At 39.6% G+C, this 18,197-nt stretch overlaps 1 pseudogene; it reads left to right on the top strand.

Moving 5' to 3' along the window:
* The first annotated feature begins 763 nt into the window (after window positions 1–763).
* Window positions 764–18,197, top strand: part of LOC112922808 (large ribosomal subunit protein uL16-like) — a 44,804-nt pseudogene continuing 27,370 nt past the window's right edge.

Below are 18,197 nucleotides of genomic sequence, written 5' to 3'. Positions count from 1 at the left end.
GTGTCTGTGTTTAGACGACTTACTGTACCAAAAAATAAAAACAAAACAAACTCTGCATGTTTGAATAGAAAAGCTCAGCAAGATGTTCATATCATGGGAGGCACTTGGGCACCAAGTGGCCAAGGGAACAATGGATTCACAGTCCCACTTGGGGAAGGTCAGTAGGTGGAAAGCTACGTAGCTATTTCTCATTCTTGTTCTCTCGCTCTCATTCCCTCTAACATCATACTTGCCCCTTGTGGAGCAGAAATAAGTGGATATTGAACATGTAGATGATTATTCACCTACTGGTGGCAGGGACCATCCTTCCCTTTTGGAGAGCCTGGGCTGAATAGCTGGAGGAGAAATTTGGAAGACTCCTCATGTCCCCACATCTTGAGTCTGGCAAGCGGCCAGCTTCCCTTCCTTTCTGCCCTGTTCTGGTTCCTTTTCAGAGTCAACGGTGAGTGGCAGACTGAAGGTAACTCTAGTCCCCAAATGGGCCAGCTGCCAAGTGGCCACTAGAGACCCAAACACTGCTTCCCAGTTGACAAGCACTTACTGAACTCTTTGTGGCAGGGACACTGGAAAACAGGACTGAGTTACAAACCACGTCTCAACCAGAAACCAAGAGTTTAACCCCTGTCCTCATTCTTTGCACCTTATGACACACATAAAAAATTATGTCTGCCTCACGTGCTTGTAGTGTGCTGTGTGGTAGCTCCCGGTAGATTGCTTTCATATAAAGCTATCAGCAAACTACGAATTCTTGAAGTAAGGAGACATGCAGAAGGATCATGACAAAAATATTTGGAAAGCACAGTTTCAAGTGTTATATAAATTTGGGGCCACACGAGGAGTAAGTGGTGGCATGAAGAGTGGCAGTGGTGGCATGAGGAGTGGTGGCAGCTGCACGAGGAGCCGCTACCCGGTTGGGCCTGCCTAACCCCCTCCATCTCTTGCCTGTGGCTGCTGAGGTCAACATGTGCTGCTCTCGCCACAGGTCGGGGCCAGGCTGCACACACAGCTCCACAGAGCCACCCAGGGGAGGCGTGGGACAGTCCCAGTGTGGGTGGAGTGGGGTGCGCTCTGCTCTCTAAGTGGCAGGGATTGTGGGGACCCTGGCCCATGCAAGCCCACCGCAGTCATGCTCTGCATTGTCTGTTCTGGGGCCTTGCATGCTGGGACCCCATCCCCCGCAGTTCTCTACTCATAGCCTGACTTGGTGCATGGCTGCAGGCGCCCCCAAGTCCCTGGTGTCCAGCCTCATTGACTCACGTGCTACCCCCTGCACTGCCATGTGCCAGAGCAATTGGAGGGTGGCAAGACTGCACCGTCACCCTAGCGTGCAGGTGCCCAGGTGGAGTGGCAGGAGGTTAGGTCAAATCCTCCCTTCCCTGACGACCTTGCCGTGTCATGGGCCCTGCTTGGTCAGCAGCCTAGATAAGTACCTATAGTGCTTACTATTTAGTTTAACCCCATACAGATCCTATGGGGTAGGTACTATTATACCCATTTTATTTATGGGAAAACCAAGGCACTGAGAAGGCAAGAGCCTTATCCAGAGTAACACAGCCATTAGTTACTAGTGGAGGCAGAATTTGACACCGGAAGGTCATCCGTAGGATTCTGGAATAGATTTTAAATCCATCATGTAATCATTTATTAGGGTAATGTTAGTCTCAGAAAATGGGTTTGGAAGTGTTCCCTCCTCTTCAATTTTTTGGAATAGTTTTAGAAGGACAAAGATGATTTCTTATTTCAATGTTTGGTGGAATTTACCTGTGAAACCATCTGCTCTTGGACTTTTGTTTGTTGGGCGGTTTTGGTTACAGATTCAATCTCCTTACTAGAAATTGATCTATTCGTATTTGCTATTTCTTCATGATTTGGTCTTGGAAAATAGTGTGTTTCCATGAATTTATCCATTTCATCTAGGTTATCCAATTTGTTGTAGCTTTGTTGTAGATTCCAATCAAGATCAATCACTGTCCCTTCCAAAGCAATCAAGCGACCATCCCTTAAAGGATGGTGTCATACTGGGGACTTAGTGTAAGGTTCTATTGATGGCAACTGGCCACTTAGCTGATGCAGCCTCGGAGCCTGTGCCATTGGGCACCTCAGTGCTGCCACAAGGGTACCTAAGAGAAGTAGTCACAACAGTTGGGATGGATGAATACACAGGCCCTAGAAACACTGATTTGGTAAGCTCATTGGGCTTACTGAGTTGTTCTAGTGTGTGCTGTACCCCTGGGCCCCTAGAAACGTGCGCTAGTTTGGTAAGCTCTTAAATCTTCACTGAGTTCATCTTTTATTCTGAGGATTGTGCATGTTTTACTGACATCTGGGACACTTGCCGTTTTGGCTCAGCTTGGTTGACCTGCTATATTTGTAGAGTGGACTAATGTGAAGTTCATGGACCTATCTAGGCAGATAGGATACCTTTGAACTATGTTTTGACTCATGTTATGGTCCACTGTAGAGTCCATGCAATGTACACTTGAACATGCATTTTATAATTATTAGGCTTAATGTTGTATAAATATATTGTTATATGATTGGATGTTCCATTCTGTATCACTATATATATCACTGTATCATTTATATCTATATATCACCATTGATATTTTTTCTAGGTTCTCTATTCATTACTGAACAGAGTATTAATCTTTCCATTTATAAATGTGCATTGAATCTGCCATGTTTTTTAAAATGTATCTTGGGCAGCCCCGGTGGTGCAGCGGTTTAGTGCCACCTGCAGCCCAGGGCGTGATCCTGGAGACCCGGGATCGAGTCCCACATCGGGCTCCCTGCATGGAGCCTGCTTCTCCCTCCTCCTGTGTCTCTGCCTCTCTCTCTCTCTGTGTCTCTCATGAATAAATAAAATCTTAAAAAAATTATCTTATATTTCTATAATTAGATTCATAGCCATTTAGGATATATAGATATAGATATAGATATAGATATAGATATACACACACATATACATGTATATATGAATTATATATATATATATATATATATATATATATATATATATATAAATTAACCATTTTATGATTCTGATAGATTTCCTATTTGTGCTATACTCTTTAAGTCAACTTTGATATTTAGGTAACATCATATTTCTTATGCTTAGTGTTTGCTTATTCAGCTCCTTTTACATTCCACGTAGCTCTTTGTATAACAGGCAGACTCTTGAGACCTCAAAGTGGTTGGGTCGTACCTGTTTATCCATCTGACAATCTCTGCCTTTTACACAGAATGTTTAGTCCCCTTACTTTTAATGTCACTATTTATATAGTTGGGTTTGATTCACCTATTTGCAATGTGTTCTTAGTGGTACTACATGGTTTTGGTTTTCTCTTTCTCCTTTCCCTAACTTCTTTGGAGTCAATTATGTTTTATTATTCTGTCTTCATAGACTTTTTAGTTGCATCTCCTTATATTACTTTTTAGTGGTTTTCTTGGGGATGATCATGTGCACATTAACTTATTAAGTTTGCTTAGATTTACCATTGTATGATTCCAAGTAAAATGTTAGCACAATAGTGAAATTCCATTTATTCTCTATCCCTGGTGGTATTGTTTTTGTAAATTTTACATCTGTTTGTGAAATAGACCCTAAAATATAAAAATGTTAGAATGTTTTAAAATCATTTAAATTTGTCCTCATTCTAAAAAACGTGCAATCATCAATACCTTGTGGCACATCCATTACCTATTTACCTGGTTTCATCCTCACATTTTCTTCAAAAATCCCACCTACAAACAACCCTGTAAATTTTAGGGAAGGAGAAACATTGAGAATTCATGCCATCCTCAGCCTCCAGGCTGGGTATTGTCCTAATTGTCTTAAAGCACCCTGTGGCCCATCTCAATGGTGGGCTTTGGTGTTTGTTGTCTTTACGGATTGTTTACCTTTAGTTCTTTTAGTCTCATGGTAGGGCTGGTGAAACCAGCTCAGACATACCTCAGGCCCTCCTGTCTCTTTCTCCCATCTGCATCTCACCTTCACCTCTACCCTCTTCCCCACTGTAGGGTTTCAGTCCTTGGCTATCTTTGCTACTTTGCAGGACCAGTGACCCTAGTGGTGGGTACACATTCTTGGGGGATTGAGCATGGGAAGATTAATGTCTCTGTGAGTGGGAAGATATTAGGAGGCAAAGCCTCTGCCTTCAAGATAAAGAATCCTTTATCTTTCATTTCTTTCCATGACAGTTGGGACATTGCACTACAGTGTTGCAAGCCAAGACTACTTCCAGGTTTTCTTCTGCCTTTCTTGTGGTGCCTGCTTTCAGAAGTGAGGGAATGATTGAGATTCTCCTTCAGTCATTCATGTCTGTTTCCATTGATGCTACAGTCTGAGCAATAAATAACTCTTGGCTTTCTCTCTGTCAGCTTTCCCAATATCCTCTGCCTTTTAGCACATCTACAGTTGCCTCTGGTCCAAGTTACTAGAAAGAGAATTCCTCAGCATTCTAGGTTCCCCTCAGAACTTATTCTTATTTTAAAATCACATGCCCGATGCTGCTGCTATAGTTGAGTGTATCATACTTTCTTATTTGGATTATTGTAGTAGCTTTTTATGTGGCCTTCCTCTCATTAGCCTTAATTTTCTCTGCACCAAGCTATCAGCCTAATTTGGCTTTCAGAAAGGGAAATCTGATCAAATCATACCCCTGCTTGAAATTCCTCATCAACTTGCCCCATTTGTAAGATAAAGGCTTCCCCCATGTAAATCTCTATTCAAATGCCCTATCACCAAGGCTTTTCCTTACCACCCTAGCTCAGATAGCACCTATCCCTCACTTTGCATCTCCTTATCCTGGCTTATTTTCCTTCTCATTATATGCCACCTTATATAAGTTTATCGTCAGCTTCCACTAGGATGTGAACTTCATTAAATGTTTCTGTCTCTATTTACTGCTACGTGTCGGCTTGTAGCAGGTGTTCAATAAATTGTTGATTGTTAAATGTAGAGTGAAAATAAGATAAAAATATTTTTCACAATCCATTTGACACATCAAAATTCTCTAGCCCTGCTCTCTATCAACATCCCTCCACCTCCCTCCCCATACTTGCTATCTTCTGCATGGAGAATATGCCATGCCCTTTTGGATATCTACAGCATGGGGCAGATTTTTCTTTTTTACTGGGCTTGTCTTCTTCAGCATCTCCAATCAAACAAATTTGGAATCCCTTCCCATCATTCAAGATGAAGTCCAAACATAACCTCATCTCTAAACACCTTCCTCAGCCTGCTCCACAGCCCCCAGCTAAGCACCCTCACTTCTCCCACCAGCCCAGAATACATCTTCTTCTAATACTCCTTCCTCTCTCATCCTTTGGCATTTGGAGCAGAGTTCTCTTTTGACACGAAACATGCAGTTACCTGTTTATTTGGAAGGCAGCAGAGAGTTCTGGTTATGAGTATGGAATCTAGACTTGCATTGCTAAGGTTTAAATGATGGCTTCAAGATTTACTGTGACTTCAGTCTTGTTGCTTAGTTTCTAACTGTGTTAATCTATTAAAATGAGGGGCATCCTGGGTGGCTCAGTGGTTTAGCACCACCTTCGGCCCAGGGCGTGATCCTGGGGACCCGGGATCAAGTCCCATGTTGGGCTCCCCGCATGGAGCCTGCTTGTCCCTCTGCCTCTGTCTGTGCCTCTTTCTCTCTCTGTGTTTCTCATGAATGAATAAATAAAAATCTTTTTAAAAAATCTATTAAGATGAGAAGAGTAATGGTAGCTATATAGACAGAAGGGTATGGTACATAGTAGGCACTCAATTAATGCTATCATTGATGATGATGGTGTTATTCTCCATGACTGTGAGTACATTGTGAGCAAAAAAAAAAAAAATTTCTGGTGTTTAGCTATGTCTCTATCTTCAAGGAAACTCATCAGTATTCTTTATTTCTCTCTTTTACTTTATTCTCCTCCCCCTCCTCTCCTTTCCCCCCTTTCTTTTTAGCACAGACTATTATTTAGTATCTATTATGATCAGCCACCATGTTAGATACTACCCACATATATATAAAAGGAATTCTATTATAGTGCAAAAGGTATGTTGATAGAGGTAGAAACGAAGTTTGGTGCTTCGGGAATTGTCTGTGGATGAACTGCATGAGCTAAGTCTTGAAGCACAACTAGAATATAGACTGAAATCATTTAGAAAGTGATAACTACATTATTTTGTAATAACTATTTAAAGGGCATACTTATCATGAGGGAGCAAAAATACCATAGGCAAATAAAATTTCATTTTTAATATCTTGGGTCTCTAAAGAAATCTAATATTATTATAACTTAAGTCCCACTAATTCTGAGGTATTGGAATTTTTTTGGAATTTATTTTTGATTCTACTTATGACTAACTTCAGACAAACTTTTTAGCAGCCAAAGGATGAACTGGAACTTCTGGTTCTTGTTCTTCCCTCATTTTCTTTGTCCTTGTACCCATTCTTATTCCCCAATCTAGCCCTCAACTTACTTTATCCAAGTAGTTTTGTCATCTTTAGAAAATATATTCTGTAGTCTCTTAATTAAAACCTTTAATAATTCATTTTTATTTCTCACATCCTTACCAAGTACACATTTTTAAACCTACTCTGGATTGTTCCATAAGAAGAATAACTTCCATAAAAAGATAACTCAATATCTTTTGTGTATGTGATAGAAAAAGCACAGAGAGTAATGTCTCTGCCTCTTATTTGTAGTCTGATATGTTGACGTCTCTGAACATTGATTTCCTTATTTGAAAATTTGGGCTACACACACTTAACCTCACAGAATTTGTTTATTAGAAAAGTAAATCTACTCAGAAACATGAAGTGCTTAGCACAGGTACCTGACTCAGAAGGCAAGCAATTAATGAAGGCTTAAACTCTCAGGGACTATGGAGAACTTAACATCATGCCTCAGAATGGTGGTGATAGCTCTTTATTCTTCTTATAGAATAGATGACTTAGTTTTATTAACTCTTTCTAATCTAGCCTCATTCCAACCTTCCTTCTTCCCAACTTGCTTTAATAATAATGTCAGAAACTTTTACACAGGCCTAGAGGGGAGGAGGAAAGCATGTTCATAAAAGCCCAAAGGGTCTTTCAGTAAAGGATGGGCCCTAATTGTGTTGTTCTCTCACCTATGATGTTACTTAACTGCTATTTTTGAAGAACAGGCATCATATCTTATTTGAATTCCTCATTACCTTCACCTCATTTTTGCAGCGGGACATAGAATAGTAACTACAGTGCCTGGCCACACATAATGTTTTAGGTCCCTGTGGCGGTAGGAGTGTACTGATAGGGTATCTCATGAATATAGTATCACTTCAGCCTTTTCATTGGTGGGAATGCTGCATGTGGGGAAATCAAAACTGGAAGGAGGGCAAAGCAATGCTGCTCGAGTCTGTCTCTATTTCTTCCTTACTTGTTTACTAGTTAGATTTTAGGGAGAGAGAGAATAAGGAGGAAACAAACGGAAAGGTGCCAGGAGACAGGTTGTTCTAGAAGCATTTCTACAGATATGAAAAGGAGGGAATGAGTAAAATGAAATAAAGCTGCCAAGAGAGCTGAGGTATTTGTCCCATCTCTAGTCCCAGAGTCGTCACACCCTAGGACACATAGCAAAGGAAGGAAACTTGCCCTTCCATGATCAGATCTCTCTGATGTAGATAGCCAAAATATTTCAGTGTATTATTCCCTCTTAATTCACTGCTAGAATCACAGGTTCTTAATAATTCACTCTAAATAGGTGTAGAATGTCAATGATATTATACTGATGCAGTGAATTTAGCAGGGCTATAGATGAAGGAAATTTGCAGAAGTAATTAACAAAGTTGGATCACAAAGCTCCTATTATTACTGTAAAAATTGTGGCTGGGCAACCAATGCCAAGGAGATAACCTTGTGTTGTCTGTTGTATACATAAGCGGGTCTGGACTAACAGTGTCTTCAGGTGTTTAGGTATTAGTAAGAATTCTTTTGGAAAGAGCAAAATGTACTCTCAGTTCTGTAGCACAAAGAACAAACATGTAGAGCCAAATAATTGAGATCTATTTTCTCAAAATTTTCATTGCTGAGGTGGAGCCTACTGGTAGTTATCCACTAAACTGTCTTTTTGACTTGAGCACATGGTTGGACCACATTTCTCAGATTTTCTTACACTTAGGTGTACCCATGTGACTAAGGTATAATAATGGAATGTGACTGGGAGTAAATGTTCACTTCACCTAGAACTCAAGGCAGTGGGCAATACTCCTCTAGGTGTTCTTTGTCCCTTCTCTATGTTCCCCTCTTCTCTGTGATGGTCAGTTCTGTGCGTCAACTGGGCTAAACTATCATCCATACTTATTCAATACAACACAAATCTAGGTGTTGCTGTAAAGGTATTTTGTAGATGTGATTAATATCTGAGTTGACTTTAAATTAAAGAGACTATCGTCAAGATGGGATCCAATCAGTTGAAAGGCTTTAAGAGCAGAATTGATATTGTCCTGAGGAAGAAGAAATTCTATCTGGGAACTGAAGCTTCAATTTCTGCCTGAGAATATCCAGCCTGCCCTTCCAGAGAGCCTGCTCTATGGATTTTGAACTTGCCAAGCCATAATCACATAAGCCAATCCCTTGCAATAAATCTCTTAATATGTATTTATTCACTTGGTTCTATTTTTTTCTGTTGGAATCCTGACTGGTACATCCTGTATATTCTTTTCTCCCATATGTTCCCTTCTCTTTCATGTTCTCTTCTTTTCCCACTGGCTTGAACCCATAGTGATCCAATTTTGACCATGTGATAGTGACACTATCCCCAAGAGTAGAGAAGATAAGTATGAGCAGAAGGATTTGGGCTCTTGAGTGTCCACATGGAGAACCACCCTAACAATCTGGACAACCCACATCAGGACTGTTATACGAGGGAAATAAATGTTTTTGTTCTTTAAGCCATTCTCTTTATAAGTCTCCTTCTTATACCTACCTACCTTTTATCCTAACTACTTGATTACTATTTCAAAAGTACTGTTGTTTTGGGGGTTCTTATTTATGCATATTAATGTGACTGAACTTGGATATCAGTCTTTATCTAGGATATTCATGTAGATATTGTCTATGGTCAAACTTAGTCTGTCAGACATTCAACAAATATTGAATGCTAACGTACACCAAATGGTCTGGAAATACAGCAGCATAAAAATTAGATGGTGGCAGTGCCATCACTGAGCTCACTAGTAGAAGACAGTAACAGAAGGAAGTGCAGAGTCTATAATTTGTTCAAGGAACAGAAAGATGCTTGGTATGGTAGAGGACGGAATATGACACAGGATGGGCTTGGAGAGAGATGCAAGAAACAGATAATATATGGCCTCTTAAGCCATATTAAGGAATTTGGGCTTTATCCTCAGAATATTGAAAGAGTAATGGCTATATTTGCATTTTTCAAAGATCAGTCTGGTTGTACTGTGGAGAATGAAGAAAAGCAAGAATACAAGTAAGAAAAGCAATTAAGAGACTGTGGTAGTAATCTAGCCTGGTCATGATACCTGGAATAAGTGGTGGCAGCTGGCATAGAGAAAAATTGGTTTGATTCCAGAGATCACTTGATGATTGGCTCTGCTCAATACAGGATAGAATGGACTCAACATTGGCAGAGTTCCCTTTGAACTGAATTTTTAATCCCTTTTAATTAAGTGGATGAGATAGTCACAGAGAGATCAGAGCTGGAGGAGGAGTTTAGGAGGTGAGGGGGAGGGAAAGAAGATGATTAGCTTGCTTTGTATCTGATTGGGTTTGACAAAGCTACAGAACCAGTTAGGTGCGTGTGTCTGTATTAAGGTAAATAATATTAGCTGTTGACACAGGCAACCCCTTAGTAGTTTAAGCACAAGAAAGTTTATTTCTCTCTCACTTAAAAGTACAATGTGAATTGCAGAGGTGGAACGAAATCTGCTCTGTAAAATAATTTAGACTTTTCATCTAGGACTTTCTTCCAGATGCCTGACATTCTTTCATTCACCTGACAGAATGAGTATTGCATGTGGGCGGGTGTGGGGGGGCGGGGGAGTTTATAGGCTAGCCCTACAAGTGGAAAATATCACTTCCTCTCATTCTTGCTGCCTAGAACCCACCACATAATCGGTTTGAACTGCAAATGTGGTTAAAAATTACATCCTAGCTCACTGTTCATAAAGAACAGGAGAATATAGATATTGTTGAACATCTGTAGTCTCTAGCAAGGTTTCTGAATTTCAGAAAGATGGGGTGGAAGATACACAGTCATTTAGCTAAAATTTAGTATTTAAAATAATGGATGCAGAAGAGATTACCAATGTAAAATATGTGGAATGGGCAGAGGGATAAAATGTTGAAAAATATTAACCTAGAAAACAAAGAGAATGCATATGAGAAACTGAAAAGGAAAGCTAGAGAGGTTGGAGTGTAGTATTATGAAATCTAAGTGTAAAAGAGCATTTCTAAAAAAAAAAAAAGCCTCTATTTCGCACCTGTAAAAAATACATATATAAATTTCTAGGAGGAAATGGTCATCAGTGTCAAAGGATTTTCTAAAGTATAAGGTATGGATTAAGGAGCACAGTCAACTCCTTGGCAAGAGGTGTTAGGAGTGGAAACTATATTTCAGTAGGTAGCAGAATGGTTGGGAGATTATAAGGCCGAAGCAGTGAAGACAGATTAGTGAGCTCTTTCTAGAGATAAAAGCAGTGAACACATAGAAAATACTTTCAAAAAACTGTGATATGGTGACTTACGATATAAAAAATACATATTTATTTTTTGTCTTTGTTCCTGGCATAGAACTCCTAAATTTGGATTTTAGGAATTGGGAATTGGAATTTCCCATGTGATGTGACAAATGAAGGTGTCTCTTGTTAGGTTAATGAGGTGACTTTTGAACTGTACCTAGGATGGGTGCTGGTTGCCAGGAGAACCTACCACAGTGATTGAAGGGTTGGAAATTTCACCCTACTCCCATCCTTCTCTGAGTTCTGTGAGCTGTTTTTGTGAATTAATTGAGCCCAAGGAGGGGGATCATTGACTTCCAATCTATAGCAAGTTGGTCAGAAGCACGGGTGACAGCCTGGACTTGTGATTGGCATCTGAGGTATTGAGAGGCAGTTTTATGGGATTGAGCCCTTAACCTGTGGGATCTAACGATATCAATAGGTAGATAGTATCAGAATTGAATTGAGAACTGCTTGGTGTGGGGGGCAAAACCTGCATGTTGTCATGGTGGCCAGCATCCTAATACCAGTTACAATGGTATTAAATGGTAATATATTTAACAGAATTTATTCAGTCCTCTATTTTTATTCTCCATTTGCAGTGTTTTATATGTATCTAGAGAGCTTTGATTTATTGAAAGGTACACAATTTAAGCTGGCTCATTCAGAACCAAATCTGTAAATTTTGTGGAATTCCTGGAAAAGAGTGGCTCTTTTTTTTTTTTTTAAGAGGATAACAGAGGCTGTCGGATATAAGCTTGGAACTCCATGTCATGAGTGGAAGACTTGCCTTGGCACAAGGTTAATACAGAAGAAGCAGAGCTGAGAGAGAGAATGTAAGACTTGTTAACTGAAACCTGGTATTTGAGGTCCTGGATCCATCCAACAAATCTACTCTTGAGTTGTTCAGTTATATAGGTCAATACTTTCTATTTTATTCCCCCTTAAACTAATTTGAATCGAACTTATGCCACTTGGAATCAAAAGATCTTCATTTATAAATGCCTCAATAAGATTTGGTGGATATAAATCAAGGACAAAGGTGGAAGGGAATGTTTTCCTTTCTGAAAAGAATTACAACTTGTCTGTTAGAGAGCTTGCTTTGTGTATTGCCAGTGTAGGCTGATTTAAAGGAACAACAATAAAAATCACCTTTCGCCTTCAAATTACCACTGTACTAGCCTATTTTGGATATGTGATATTCTATGATTAGGGATTTATTACTGTTATTATTTTAAGGTTGTACTTTCCAAATGTATTTTATATTTTTATTTCACTTCACTATTGTATTTTGTTAGGTTAAATCATTACTTTTGGTTTCCATTTTATCCATTCTGCTGTTTGTTTGTTTATTTATTTATTTATTTTTGTTTATATTTTAACAGATGAAGTGTCTTGAAATGAACCTGCATAGGAGTCTAGTGTGTAAAACAAATGAGAAGAGAGGTACTTTGGTGCCTGAGAGAATTAGAAGGCCTAAAACACCTCTATCTACACCTGGAGCTCCATAAGATATAGTTTGAAAAATACTGATTAAGGCTCTGAGATTTTTTAGTTTGCTTCCCTTCCTATCTTCCCTTCTCTTCCCTTTGTCTGAATCAGATAAACATGTTTTTAAAATCCATAGATTTTAAAGATAGGTTTGAAATAAAGGGGAATAGATTAGAACTAAAAATAAGTTTGAAATCAATGAGAAAATTACTTATTATTACTACCTTCCCCAGAAACCATTCTGGGTCTTATTTAGGCACACTCCTGGTCCTACTCCCTGATGAAGAAACCACTCTGAATGTTCTTAACTATTGCTGCTGATATTACTTCTTCATTTTTAAATGAAATGCTTAAATTGCCACTTCTTTTGGTGGTTAATTCTAGATACCATTTGTGGAATTCTAGTAGACAAGAATTTAGCTTTTATGTAACTTCTAGTTTTTTTATGTATCATCACAATGTAGTTACAGCACAATTAATTATTCATTAGCCCGTATTTATTTGAATTATTTTGGCTATTTAATATTAGTCCCTGCTAGTCAGATACTGAACTGTTATGTTTTTCATAACTCTTTGCTTTTCCTGGACTTAACTGCTTCAACTTTTTTCATTTGCTTAGTTTTCAAAACATACCTATTACTAGTTAGCCCCCCAATTTAAGTAGATCTGTTAGCTCCTGTCAACACAAATTTCCAAATGGTCAATTAAAATAAAAGCTTTCATTTCTCTCTCTCTCTCCCACTCTCCTGCCACCTGCTTTCTCCCTCCAGAGCCCTCCTCTCTTCTCTTCCATTCTATAGTGGATGCTCTTAGGGCTTGTTGCATAGTTATCTTGGGATTTCCCTCATCATCATTTAGAATGATCTCTTCTGATTAACTGTGTTTAATTCTCTTATATACTGGATGTCATATTTTTCCTCTTCCATATTCATTTGATTTGCTGCACAGCTTCCTGGGAGTTCCTCTGTAAGAAGTGCATTGAAACTAATTTACAGAAGTTTTTGCATGTCTGAGGATATTTTTATTCTGTTATTGAGAATTTGGCTAAGTATAGAATTTTAAGTTTAAAATAATTTCCCTCAGGCTTTTGGCATTGTTTCCTTGTCTTCTAGCTTCTAGAGTTGGTAATTAAAAGTTTGAATAGACTTGCTCTTTCCTTGGGGAAATATTTAGAATCTTCTTTCTGTGTAGGTCATTTTCTCAGAGGAGAATTCTTCAATCCCTCCTGCCCGCTGGAATTCTCCAAGTAGAATAACTGAAAGACCTAACGTGTATAAAGGAGTGGGTCTCTTACTCAGATTCCCCTCACAATCCTCCCGATTTCCACACTTTGTATATCCATCTTTCATGGTTTTTTGTTACATGGCTTAAGAGCAAAATCTCCTGGTGAGTGAGGAATGAGATCTGGAGTTTCAGTAACTCCATGTATACTGACTTTCAACCAGTCCCTCTGGTTAGGGTCAAGTCTCTTCTCCCACCCCTTTCCTGGTACTCGAAGTTCTTAGCTTTTCAGGGGTGTGGACTGGGGGATCAGTTTGCCTCCTTAGTATTCCCCTCTACTAAACTGGTTAGATATGTTGTGTTAATTTGGTCATCCCTCCATTTGTTTACTATCTTTTAAACCCCACTGTCATCTCTAGTTCATTGTTACTTTCTCCCTTATTTTGTGGATTGGTCCACTTTGAATGTTTTATTCTGCTATTCAATGGAATTTTGGAAAGAAAAGAGATAAATCTACCATGTTTACTTGAAATGGTATCATCTCCTGGAATTTTGAATCCCTCTGCAAAGGGTAGCATATTTTGGTCATGTTTGTTTGCAAGCACCATGGTCCAATCATAACTTATTTAAGCAAATACTACTATTGCTAGTAATAGGAAGATTTATTAGAAAGTTTCAGGATTCTAGCAGGAAATAGAATTCATCCAGATGGCTCAAATGAAAGGAATGCTTAGAGAGGTATGGGAAGAGTTGAAGAAATAAGCAAGGGATGGTGAGATAACCAGATACAAGTAACAGTGGGAAACTAGTATCACCTCTAGGGCTAAAGGCAGAAGGGAGAAAATAGTGTTACTAGAACTTGCTGAGAGTTGAAATCTTCTTCTTTTTCTTTTTTCTTTCTTTCTTTTTTTTTTTTTTTTGAGAGTTGAAATCTTAAGGGAGGGATTGCCTAGTAGGAATTATAGTTGGGGAGGCGTGTGGCTACTAGCAGAAGGCACCAAATCATAGAGAGTAGGGAAGAAATACTCTGGCTTCTCTTCTCTCTACCCTTTGATGACCTGCAAGTGCCTCCACTGGCCAACTCCAATGGATGCCAGGCACCAAGACAACCAGAGTGATGCACTGTGTCTTGGTAAGTTCCTGGAGCCGGGGTCAGGTAAGAGAAGGCAGGGAAGATGTGAGGAAAGTGGAGTAAGTCCAGTACCAAAGGACAATAGAGTACTTTATAGAATCAATGAAACCTGCCATATTTCATGAAGAGTGGGAACCCAGCCAATTTCAGGAAATTTAGAGCTTCATTGAACTTTATTGCTCATGTTTGATGTTGATATTATTCAGTTCCTAATAACCTTAGTCTCCATATCCTTTTAGTTCAAATTCAGGCAAAGATTCTTATTGGCCATGAGCCAGCCAGTCTAGTCTCTTTCTTGTCAAGTGTCACCTATGATCTAATTGACTGTGCCAAGAGCTTTTATATCTTATACTATGGATATATGGTGGTAGTAGTCCAATCCCTTGGGTAAGAAGGCAGTTTAGAGAGAAGACCATGGCTGGAAAGGCATCCCAAAAGGTATTAGCTACTCAATTATAGGAATAATTATTCTATATTGCGTGAAGTCACTACATGCCATAAGAGTTCTCTTCTTTGAACAGAGGGGAAGATGGTTAATTTTAGGCCCTGCAACTAAAAGTCAGGAATAAAATAAAGTACTAATGTATGTGTGGAAGTGGTGACAATATCATCGTCTAATTCTCAACCAGGGTTATTGTTAAGGGCATGTAGGCAGTACACAGGGTGCACCTTCAGGCACCACCCTTCTGCTGTAATGTGAGTAGTTCTCTCCTGGAAATCTGCAAAGTGGCAACCTTGCTCTCAACTTTGCTTATGGAATTATTCTATAAAATTACTTGCTTGGCATTTAATAAATTTTGTGCTACAAGGCTGGAGCCATCGTGGAACCAAGTCTTATCTCTCTCCATGTCTACAACCCATGGAAAGTGGTGGAGCCAAACGGAGCCTGAGGTAGCTTGATAGGGGGAATGTGCATAAAGCAACACCAAAGGCAGCAGAACATATATGAGAGGTTTCAAGGGCCAGCTATCTGGGAAAAACAATACTACTGAAATGCTAATTGGGAGATTTCCTGTGGTAGATGAAGCACTATTATACTCCTAGCTATTGGCTACATACTACCTGTGTGAAAGAGAGAAAATCCATAAGAGATTATTTGGTGACTGATCATTTTAGTCAAATTATGTGGGAAAGTCTGTTTGGCTTGTTAGACTCTAAGAGTGATAATAGGATTTTAAAAAATACTGTAGAGCAAAAAACCAAACAAAAAACCACACACACACACACACACAAAAAACCAACAACAACCACCAAAAAACCATAGAGTGTGATACCCAGCCCAAAAGTGTCAGCATCTCTTGGGAACTTAAACATGCAAATTCCTGGGGCACCTGCATGGCTCAGTTGGTTAAGCCTCGGACCCTTGATTTTGGCTCAGGTCCTGGTCTCAGGGTGGTGGGACCAGCCCCCATGTGGAGCCCCCTGGTTGGGCACCCCCGGTGGAGCCCCGCATCTGGCCCCCGTCCAGGACAGTCTGGAGATTCTGTGCCTCCGCCTCTCCTCCTACTTGCACGCACGCACACACGCACACACACACACGCACACTCTTTCAAATAATTCTTTTGAAAAATGCAAATTCCTGGCGGGTGAGAGTTTGAGAATCACACTGCATCAGAATCGCTGACAGATTGTTAAAACCCAGCTTGTTGCCTGTCTCTGCACCCCCTTTCCCCTTGCTGATTTTAGCAGGTCTGGATTGGGGCTCAGGATCTATGATTGGAGAGAAGTTTTTTTAAAAAAATAGTTTCCTATTTTTTCTTAAGTTTGGTAAATATATTAGGAAAAGGTTTTTGGACTAGTGAAACAGCATGTGTTTCATATAACCCTTAGGAGGACACTTCGCAGACAGTCAGACTGTCTACATCAAAATACAAAGATTCTAAATTTGGCAGGATTTCTCCTTTCTAATACTATTTGCTTTGGGATAGTGAAGTCTTAAGAAATATTTTATAAAGTATTAACCCAGAAATGATTTCAAGAATCCTTAGAGTTTGTTTCAGATTTAGAAGAAAAATAAGACCCTGTGTATTACACATGTAAATAGCATTCTAATTAACTGCATTTGAGGAGTGATTTCTAATGAGCATAAAATAAACAACCAAGTTCATATTTCAGTGTCATTTGAGAATCTTCTGTCAGTATCCTAGAAAAACAGGAAGGAAAAGAGAAAATGTAGGGCACCTGGGTGGCTCAATGGTTGAGCATCTGCCTCCAGCTCAGGGCGTGATCCTGGGGTCCTGAGATCAAGTCCCGCATTGGGATCCTGACTGGGAGCCTGCTTCTCCCTCTGCCTACATCTCTGCCTCTTTCTTTGTGTCTCTCATGAATAAATAAATAAAATCTTTAAAAAAGACAGAGAGAAAATGCTTGATCTATCTTATGAAATTGTTTCTCCATTCTTTCATGTTTTAAAGCTTGTTCACAGGCTCAGAAACTGCTATTTATATGCATTAGAGGACTGTGTAGGTACTAACCCAGATGCATCAAGTCAGTGAAATGACTTTGGAAAAACATCAATTAGTCCGTTAGGACATTGGGTATTACCACAGCATCCATTACTAGATGGCTCTAATATCACAGTAGATACAAGATTTATGTTTAGTGGTCATTGAGAACAGCCATGACACACATTTTCCTCTCTTTCATAATTTAATTACTGTCACCACATATTATCATCAGCCATTACCACAGATTCCAGAGTATGGAAAGTCATTGGAGCTAGAGTGGAGGAGCCAAGTAAAACACCTGCAAGGGATTTCAAAAGTGATTACAGTTTGGTTGCTATATTTTGAGTGAGAAATGCAGATGATGAAGCAAAGAAGCATCTGTTCTTTTTCCTTCTGGCTCCATGCAGTACCGTGCCGTGCATTTGCCTTGTGACTTCAATCAGCCCCCCTCCTGTGGAGCATGCCGTACTTCATACATATGGTCACTCAACAAATACTTATGACTTATAAATATTTACTAAAGAGAGTATGATCAGTGTCTGTTAGCAACAGTTTTTGGAGCAGATGCTGTTTTCGGAACGTGGCAGTCATCACATGGATGACAAGAACATAACATTGCTATGTTAACACCTGACAATTGTGATTCTTCTCCAGTTCTTTTTTTTTTTAAAATTATTTATTTATTTATTTATTCATGAGAGACACACACACAGAGAGAGAGAGAGAGAGAGAGGGGCAGAGACACAGGCAGAGGGAGAAGCAGGCTCCATGCAGGGAGCCTGACATGGGACTCGATCCTGGACCTCCAGGATCACACCCCGGGCCGAAGGCGGCGCTAAACTGCTGAGCCACCAGGGCTTCCTTCTTCTCCAGTTCTTAAGGAGATTTCACGTATAATATTTTATGTCACCCTAGTCCCAGTCCTGGGATTAGGACAGAAAGCAATGATCTCCTTAGTAAAATAATATAAACCAGTGACTTGACCAAGGTCTCAGCACTACTGAGTAGTGTTGTGGGCACTGCAGGTTTTTATTCTCAAATTCAGCATTTAAGATTTAAAACAAATTATAGAAGCAATGCTGTTAGGGTTCGATGTTATCATTTTTTTTTCTTTGTAGAATTGAGTTTCCCTTTTCAGTTTGGCAAATAAGGACAGAATATTTTCCCCCAAATGCTCTCCAAACCC

Source organism: Vulpes vulpes, chromosome 16 (genome assembly GCF_048418805.1).
Source record: "Vulpes vulpes isolate BD-2025 chromosome 16, VulVul3, whole genome shotgun sequence".
In the NCBI taxonomy this organism is placed as follows: Eukaryota; Metazoa; Chordata; class Mammalia; order Carnivora; family Canidae; genus Vulpes; species Vulpes vulpes.
This window is presented reverse-complemented; position numbering and strand designations above follow the sequence as displayed.